General features: G+C 41.1%; 1 long non-coding RNA gene across 1 annotated transcript; it reads left to right on the top strand.

The window, feature by feature from the left end:
* Positions 1-1,846: 1,846 nt before the first annotated feature.
* On the top strand, positions 1,847-7,605 carry LOC144600366 (uncharacterized). Its single transcript, XR_013548129.1, has 3 exons — positions 1,847-1,976; positions 7,016-7,066; positions 7,475-7,605. It is a non-coding gene; the product is annotated as an uncharacterized LOC144600366 (long non-coding RNA).
* The last annotated feature ends 980 nt before the right edge of the window (positions 7,606-8,585 follow it).

Below are 8,585 nucleotides of genomic sequence, written 5' to 3'. Positions count from 1 at the left end.
CTTTTATTTAACTTTTATTCCATCATTGGCTTCTTGAAAAATTAAAGTTACCCAATTACTCCAAACTTTTTGTGGGCTTTATTGCCTTTAATGTATCCACCAGTGAAAGGAAAATAAAGCCCTAAAAATAAATATTGGCAGTTGTTATGTTAATCAAAAACCAGAAAATATTAATAGATATCTTTGGGAAAAATCCCTTTAAAATTGGTCACAAATTTAGTGTAATTATCTTTTCTAATTCCAGATAACTATTTAATCAGGATGGCACAAAAGGACACAAAGTGAAGGGTCTTGACCAGAAACATCACCTGCCCACATTCTCCAGGAATGCTGCCTGGCCTGCTGAGTTAATCCAGCACATTGTGTCCTTTTGTGCATTAAACAACATCTGCAGTTATTTGTTTCTACATATGCAAGCAGGATAATGGGTTGAAGAGGTCACATGATCAGTAAATCATTATTATGAGCAGTATTGCATTTGCGGGTCTTGGTACTTGTTTTTTCATTATGTATTATTATTATTATTGCTATTGGAAGGACAATTGAGTGGTATAATTTTTGCACTTTCCCAGTCATCAAACTTCCTCAGTACTTCAGGGGGAAAAACAGACATCGCAGAACAATAGGACAGGGTCAAAGTTATGATACAACATCCTTCTGAAGGTTAGATGAAAAGTGGGTTTGCTGAAACAGTGCCAGAAAGTAGAATCAACATGGATTAAATTTTTTATATAAATGGAAAAGGTTGAGGAATAATTAAAGGAGAAGAGACTGAGACAAATAGAGAAATGTAAGGAATATGGTCAATAAAAACAACAATTTTTAATTCTGCTGATGAGGACATGGAACCAGTGGAAGGTCATTGGAAGCTTATGATTATGTGGGATAACAGTGATAGCATACAAGCAGGAGAAGGTTTGATGATTTGAAGCTGGAGTGTAGTGAAATGACAGAAAATTACAAAAGGGCATGTGGTTTCATGAGGTAAAGAAAAGGAGTGATTATAAATTCCAATGGCACTTTGAAGGTGAGCAGTTTTGCGGAGGTGGAAATAAATAGTATTGTGTGCTGCTCAGAATACCAAGCATGCAGGCTGTAATTAGCACAATTTGTATGGAACCCAGCATTCTCCCTTCACTGTTCACCAAACACAGGATGTTCAGAAAACCTCCGACATTGTATTCTTTAATTTTTTGGACTCTTCCAAAGAAATCAAATCTTTCTTGTGTTCATTAGATGATGATGATGATGAAGTTTAGATGGAGATTGTTTCATATTGACAGGTATGTTATGATTTGACCCTCCTTAGAAGGAGTGTGGAGATAGAGAACTCTGTTGCTCATGAGTCAATGTGGGACATCTCACAGTATGATTCATGCTCTAATGAATCTGGTTCAAGTGGTAAACATTGAATTGTGTATGCAACATTTGAACTTTCTGCTGTCAGCCTCTCATCCCACTTATTTTCCCCAGCATTATTATTACCATGCCATGAACAATTGTTTGTAACTGAAGCAACCGTTGTTCCTTCCAGTTGAACACAATCATGGTCAATATTTATCAGTAGACGTAATGGCTTGGTTGTCATGGCACTGAAGAAAACAATTCATTTGTGAAGCCCAGTTCTGCGTATATCTGTCTGCAGATATTTGATCATTATTTGTTTTCTAAATGGTGAGTTATCTATTGCAGTGAGTTCAGTTGTCAGCAAAGCAAACAGCATCAAGATTTGGTAGCCCTGTGGTTATGTATCAAGATTAAGTATTGGATGTTAACTAATTGTGATCCAATAATCGTGCCCTCTTAGGAATTCCTAGATCCATTTCAAGAGACAGCCAATATTATGAGGGAACCAGTTCCTCCAGAAAGCTGTGAAAACCATTGAAGGCTCTACAAATACAAGGCTTGATGCTAATCTAAAGCCAGGTTACAGGTTGGGTGAACAGCGAATGGGAGCATTTTGAACACAAAGTAAAGTAAGAGGGTCATTTCTTCAATATCAGCATAAATTATGTCATAAATTATGCCATCTGTGTTTTAGTTTTCCAAGCATTGCATGTGGATGCTGATTGTGGCTTATATTTGTTTCTGTCCAAATTATTAACTGCCCTTTTCACCTATGAGCATATTCCTGGTAGCAATGTCCATGATCATGATAGTGCCATCATCTTTATATTCTTTCCCTTCTAAGTTTTCCTCATCAAATGATTTGTAATCAGTTTATTTTTGTCATTTTCCACCTGCAACACTTTCCACTGCGTAATCTTTTGCAGGACTTAATATCACACTGATTCCAGATACCTTGGCTGTTGTGTTCGCATGTCTGCATCTATTAAGTCATATTGCAACCACCTAATGTAGTCCAATGTGTTGCTACATGAAACACCCAGTAGTCCATGTGGCTATTGTTGCAGCAACTCCTGGATTTCCTCACTTGCCAAGTCTGAAGGGTCACCAGGAGGTGGAGAATGTATTTTGTTCTGCATGTGCCAATAAGCAGTTGGAAATGTTTTTATTGAACTTTACATTTGCTGTTTCTTTCCTCTCTATTACCCTGTATGTAGTGATTACTTACTTACACACTTAATGCAACACAGGGTATTATTCAGCCCAAAGATAGACACAAAATGCCGGAGTAACTCAACAGGGCAGGCACCATCTCTGGGGAGAAGGTTGAGACCCAAAACATCACCCATTCCTTATCTCCAGAGATGCTACCTGTCCCGCTGAGTTACTCCAGCATTTTATGTCTATGTTCGATTTAAACCAGCATCTGCAGTTCCTTCCTACACATGTTATTGGGTCCATTCTAGCTATGGTGCTATCCCACCAATCCTTTTGCATCTGCCTTATTTTCCTGCAGCACTGTAACTCAGGCTCTCTCGAATGCCCATCAACTTTCCTTTGATTGTTTTGCCACTTCCCTGTACAAGAGATGAGCAGCTGCACTGCTGCCAGCATGGCAGGAAGTCTGATTATCCTCCTTCCTCTTCCTCTTCCCTTCACGTTACATCAGTGTTGATGCTTCCCATTTGAAGAGTGTGCATTAATTCAGTTACGACCGAAAACAGGATCCAGAGAATAAAAGGTTCTTCAATCAAAATAGGTTTTTGATATATCAATGATGCTACAATTTGTTTATCGTTACAAAATCAAGCTGAATACATTTTCAGAGAAAAGTCAGATTGATTAGTAGGACTAGATGTTACAATCCCTAAGGTTTGCACTACAATTGACTGGTGTTGTTCTTGGGGGTGACCACTAGGTTTGCTACCATTCCGACACATCTTCAGTTGTGTACCTCAACGTCACTGGGTGTTTCGGCCTTTTATCACAAGACACCCTCAGTCGAGGCAGGCCCACCGCAGGGTGATCAGACCTGGGTGTGTGCCTTATGGTTAGCCTCTAGATGGTCACGTGGCAGCCCAGACAGTATCTTTTCTTTTCAGCCACAGCCAGTGACTGCTCCGTTCGGCGGCATTTGCAAGTTCTTTGATTGCCCTCCTTTGGGCCTGCCCTCCGACTCCAACTTCCCTCAGGAGCCTTGCAGTGGAACTGGCTACAAAGCCCCTGCACCCCACCTCCACTGGACGCACCCTTACACTCCAACCTCGCTCCTCTGCCTCTACTGTAAGGTTGGAATATCTCAGCCTTTTCCTTTCAAATGCTTCGTCCACAGCCTCCTCCCAGGGCACCGTCAGAAAGGGATACAGCATGGACACAGGCCTTTCAGCCCATTGAGTCAATGCCGGCCAACAACCACCCATTGACACTCATTTTCCCTACATTTAATCCACTCACCCCGGATTTCAAGATTCCAGCATCCACAGTCTCTTGTGGCTCCATAAAGGTTTTCAGTCAAGGTGGCAAAGGTGGCAATCAAGATGGCAAACAGGAACTGATTTTATCTGAAAGCATATTAATCTTGAAAGGACCTGTATTAGTTCTTTACTTACATTTAAATCTAGACCTGAATGTTTTACATTATTTTATTCTGTTTTTACTCAAATGCTGATCACTTCTCAGATGTTCATATATACATACCAAATGAACCAACATTATTAACATAGAGACTTTTGTTATTGTCCAAGAGTTTGTAGAATATAATTACACAGAAGATCACACAGAAGTGGCTCACACGAATAATGAAAGCAAAGTTTTACACTAACTTTTCTTCACCATTGCACTATTTTTACTTGTTGTTTATTTCTGGTTACTTCATTGACAATCCTCCAGGGAGAGAATTCAAAACTAGAGTACTTGGTTGCTCTGTTATCGATGAGCAAGGTTCACACTTTTATTACAATGACGTCAATTCCTCGCTCCTGATAAAGTAAATAATCTGCAAGGTTTGTAAAAAGCTTCATCCATTAGGCTGACTGGAAATTGATGATTGCAGCTGCCAGATTTAAGTGGACTTAAACTTGAAACTATGACCTTTAATGACAGAAGCACTTCAGGATTACTCTACTACTTCTTTTCCGTAAGTACATTAAATGCTGTTGTTTCTTGCAATAAATATTTTTAAAACTTCATTTATGGGATTTTATTCCAGAATTTCAATAAATGTAGAATATTATAGACAATAGACAATAGACAATAGGTGCAGGAGTAGGCCATTCAGCCCTTCGAGCCAGCACCGCCATTCAATGCGATCATGGCTGATCACTCTCAATCAGTACCCCGTTCCTGCCTTCTCCCCATACCCCCTCACTCCGCTATCCTTAAGAGCTCTATCCAGCTCTCTCTTGAAAGCATCCAACGAACTGGCCTCCACTGCCTTCTGAGGCAGAGAATTCCACACCTTCACCACCCTCTGACTGAAAAAGTTCTTCCTCATCTCGGTTCTAAATGGCCTACCCCTTATTCTTAAACTGTGGCCCCTTGTTCTGGACTCCCCCAACATTGGGAACATGTTATCTGCCTCTAATGTGTCCAATCCCCTAATTATCTTATATGTTTCAATAAGATCCCCCCTCATCCTTCTAAATTCCAGTGTATACAAGCCCAATCGCTCCAGCCTTTCAACATACGACAGTCCCGCCATTCCGGGAATTAACCTAGTGAACCTACGCTGCACGCCCTCCATAGCAAAAATATCCTTCCTCAAATTTGGAGACCAAAACTGCACACAGTACTCCAGGTGCGGTCTCACCAGGGCCCGGTACAACTGTAGAAGGACCTCTTTACTCCTATACTCCTATTATTGCATTTGAATTCATGTGTACGAGATCATCGTCGTCGTGGCTATCCCTCGAGGTCAAGGATGATGGTCTACGTTCCGTCACAGAACGAAGATGCCAGCGCGTGTGTTTGTTTAACGTTTACTTGATGTTGCACTCCAAGAAGCACACGGTCCTTCACAAATCAATCAACTAACTCCAATGGCAAGGGAACCAAGACAATTGGAGCTGATAGATCTGTTGCAGCCTTCATCCGCCTTCACAGCCGTTGAGGTTTTTTGTAGGTTGGATCATTCTTGGTCTGTGCCCTTATCCTCGACCATACCGCCATGGGTGGCCCTACCAGAAGCTAGTGCTTCCGACGGCATCGCTCTCGGAATCATGGTGGCACGCAAGTCTCTTCACCACAACAAGGTGAATTAAAAAGAAATAACTGAAATATCACATTTACATAAGTATTTAGATCCTTTACTCAGTACTTTGTTGAGGCACATTTGGCAGCCTCAAGTCTTTTTGGGTATGACGCGCCTGTATTTGGGTTATTTTTCCCATTCTTCTCCGCAGATCCTCTCAAGCTCTGTCAGGTTGGATGGGGAGCGTCAATGCACAGCTATTTTCAGGTCCCTCCAGAGATGTTCCATTGGGTTCAAGTCCTGGCTCTGGCTCGGCCATTCAAGGACATTCACAGACTTGTCACGAAGCCACTCCTTCGTTGTCTTGGCTGTGCACTTAGGGTCATTGTCCTGTTGGAAGGTGAAGCTCCGCCCAAGTCTGAGGTCCAGATCTACTCTGGACAAGGTTTTCATCAAGGATCTCTCTATACTTTGCTCCGTTCATCTTTCCCTCGATCCTGACTAGTCTCCCAGTTCCTGCCACTGAAAAACATCCCCACAGCATGATATTGCCACCACCATGCTTCACCATTCGTATGGTATTGGCCAGGGGATGTGTGGTGCCTGGTTTCCTCCATTTCCTTGGCATTCAGGCCAAAAAGTTCAATCTTGGTTTCATCAGACCAGAGAATCTTGTTTCTCATGGTCTGAGAGTCCTTGAGGTGCCTTTTGGCAAACTCCAAGCGGGCTGTCATGTGCCTTTTACTGAGGAGTGGCTTCCGTCTGGCCACTCCACCATAAAGGCCTGATTGGTGGTGCTGCAGCTATAGTTGTCCTTCTGGAAGGTTTCCCATCTTCACAGAGAAACTCTAGAGCTCTGTCAGAGTGACCATCGGGTTCTTAGTCACTTCCCTGACCAAGGCCCTTCTCCCCCGATTGCTCGGTTTGGCCGGGCGGTCAGCTCTATAAAGAGTCCTGGTGGTTCCAAGGTTCTTCTTTTTAAGAATGACGGAGGCCACTATGCTGCAGAAATTGTTTTATACCCTTCCCCAGATCTGTGTCTCGACACAATCCTGTCTCAGAGATCTACAGACAATTCCTTCGTCTTCATGGCTTGGTTTTTGCTCTGACATGCACTGTCAACCTTAGGACCTTATATAGGCAGGAATGTGCCTTTCCAAATCATGTCTGAATGATGATTAAAAAAAAAGTGAATTTAATCCATTTTAAAATAAGGCTGTAACATAGATAAATGAGGAAAAAGTGAAGGGGTCTGAATACTTTCTGAATGCACTGTATGTGCAGTGCTTCCTAATACACTTCATAGACTATGTAAACTGGCATATATAAAATAATATTTTACACCCTTTTTTGATATGGAACTCTTAAAGTAATATTTGACAGAAATTTTCTACGAATTTACAATGTAGTTTGCACAAGACCACATTGATCCACAAATTCCAGAAGCAGCGAGTTATGTCTTGATTTTTTTTTCCACAGATGACACCTGTTACATTCCATGAGCTATTCCGAGAATACCACCTCAACAAGGTTAGTTGACAAGAGGTTGACATAAGAAACAATAGATGCTGGTTCACAAAAAAGACACCAATTGCTGAAGTAACTTCAGTCTAAAGAATAGTCCTGACCCAAAATGCCACCTATCCATATTCTCCAGAGATGCAGCCTGACCCACTGAGTTACACAGCACATTGTGTCTTTTTTTTTCTAGTTGACAAGGTTTCAGGATCATTTTGCTTTCATTGTGGCTTACATGTAATATTATGAATTTCTTCACCAAAATTAGTGTGTAGCCAAGAGCTAGATGTTTTTTTCAGCATGTTTAACAGGAAAAATAACTTTGTGATGAAAAGCCATCAACTAGAAAAGCTAGCTTTTCAGAGATGCTGCCTGACATGTTGGTTAATTCCACTATTTTTTGTTTTTATTTGTTACTAGACCAAGTGGATCCGTTGGGCCCAAACCTCTCCTGCACTGGTGCAGCACCCTCTCCTCATACCCTCTCCTCATACCCTCCCCTCCCCCCTCCCCTCCCCTCCCCTCCCCCCCCCTCTCAGTGGATACAAGCCCAGTCGCTCCATTCTTTCAACATATGATAGTCCCGCCATCCCGGGAATTAACCTCGTGAACCTACACTGCACTCCATCAATAGCAAAAATGTCCTTCCTCAAATTTGGAGACCGAATTCTAATCAGATTCCAATGTATAAAACTGAGCAAGGAGCACACTACATTAAATCATTATTAAAGGCACTGTGTTCCCCTGTGTTTGTTTTAATAAATTAAATAGTTTAAGCAGCTAGATTCATCCCATTTGCCTAATGGATAAACGGCAATTCCCATCAATTCAGTTTAGCACAATCATTTCTGTGTCTTCTTCATTACAACTGCACATTACGTAAATGTTACAAATGCTCAAGCTACAAATTCCACTTCAGTATTTGTGATTCCACCCAATGTGTTGACCTTGCATGCATTAAGATAGAGTTCATGATAATATGGTTTAGAGTTGACCCTCTGTCTTCATGTCCTAAGGTCGCATTTTAATTTAGTGTTCCTCATGTAACCTTATGTATAACCATTAGGTCAGCTCTCGGTCATTTATCATTGTTGGGAAGCTCTGGTATCTCCTGTTTTCCCTCATAATGCAGGCTCTGATGCCAGATCAGTGTGGTGCATTTTCTGTGAACTGCTTCCACTCATTAATCAGGCGAATAAAGACAATGTCTGCTTCTAATGTATTTTTTTGATCTTTGAGTGGAATTAAAAATTTGCATCCGAGTATACAGGACCTCAAGACATCTCAATATACTTTGCAACAAATGAAGCACTTTTGCAGCATAATGTTGTGGTCAACCTCTTCGAAGAGTACTGGAGCAAAATACAGTGCATTCAGAAAGTATTCAGACCACTTCACTTTTTCCTCATTTTGCTATGTTACAGTCTTATTTTAAAATGGATTAAATTCACTTTTTTTTAATCATCAATCTACACACAATACCCCATAATAAAACAGGTGTTTAGAAATTTTTACAAAGTAATTAAAAAGA

The sequence above is a fragment of the Rhinoraja longicauda genome, chromosome 15, assembly GCF_053455715.1.
Source record: "Rhinoraja longicauda isolate Sanriku21f chromosome 15, sRhiLon1.1, whole genome shotgun sequence".
NCBI lineage: Eukaryota > Metazoa > Chordata > Chondrichthyes > Rajiformes > Arhynchobatidae > Rhinoraja > Rhinoraja longicauda.
Note: the sequence above shows the minus strand (reverse complement) of the source record. Positions and strands in the feature narration are given on the sequence as shown.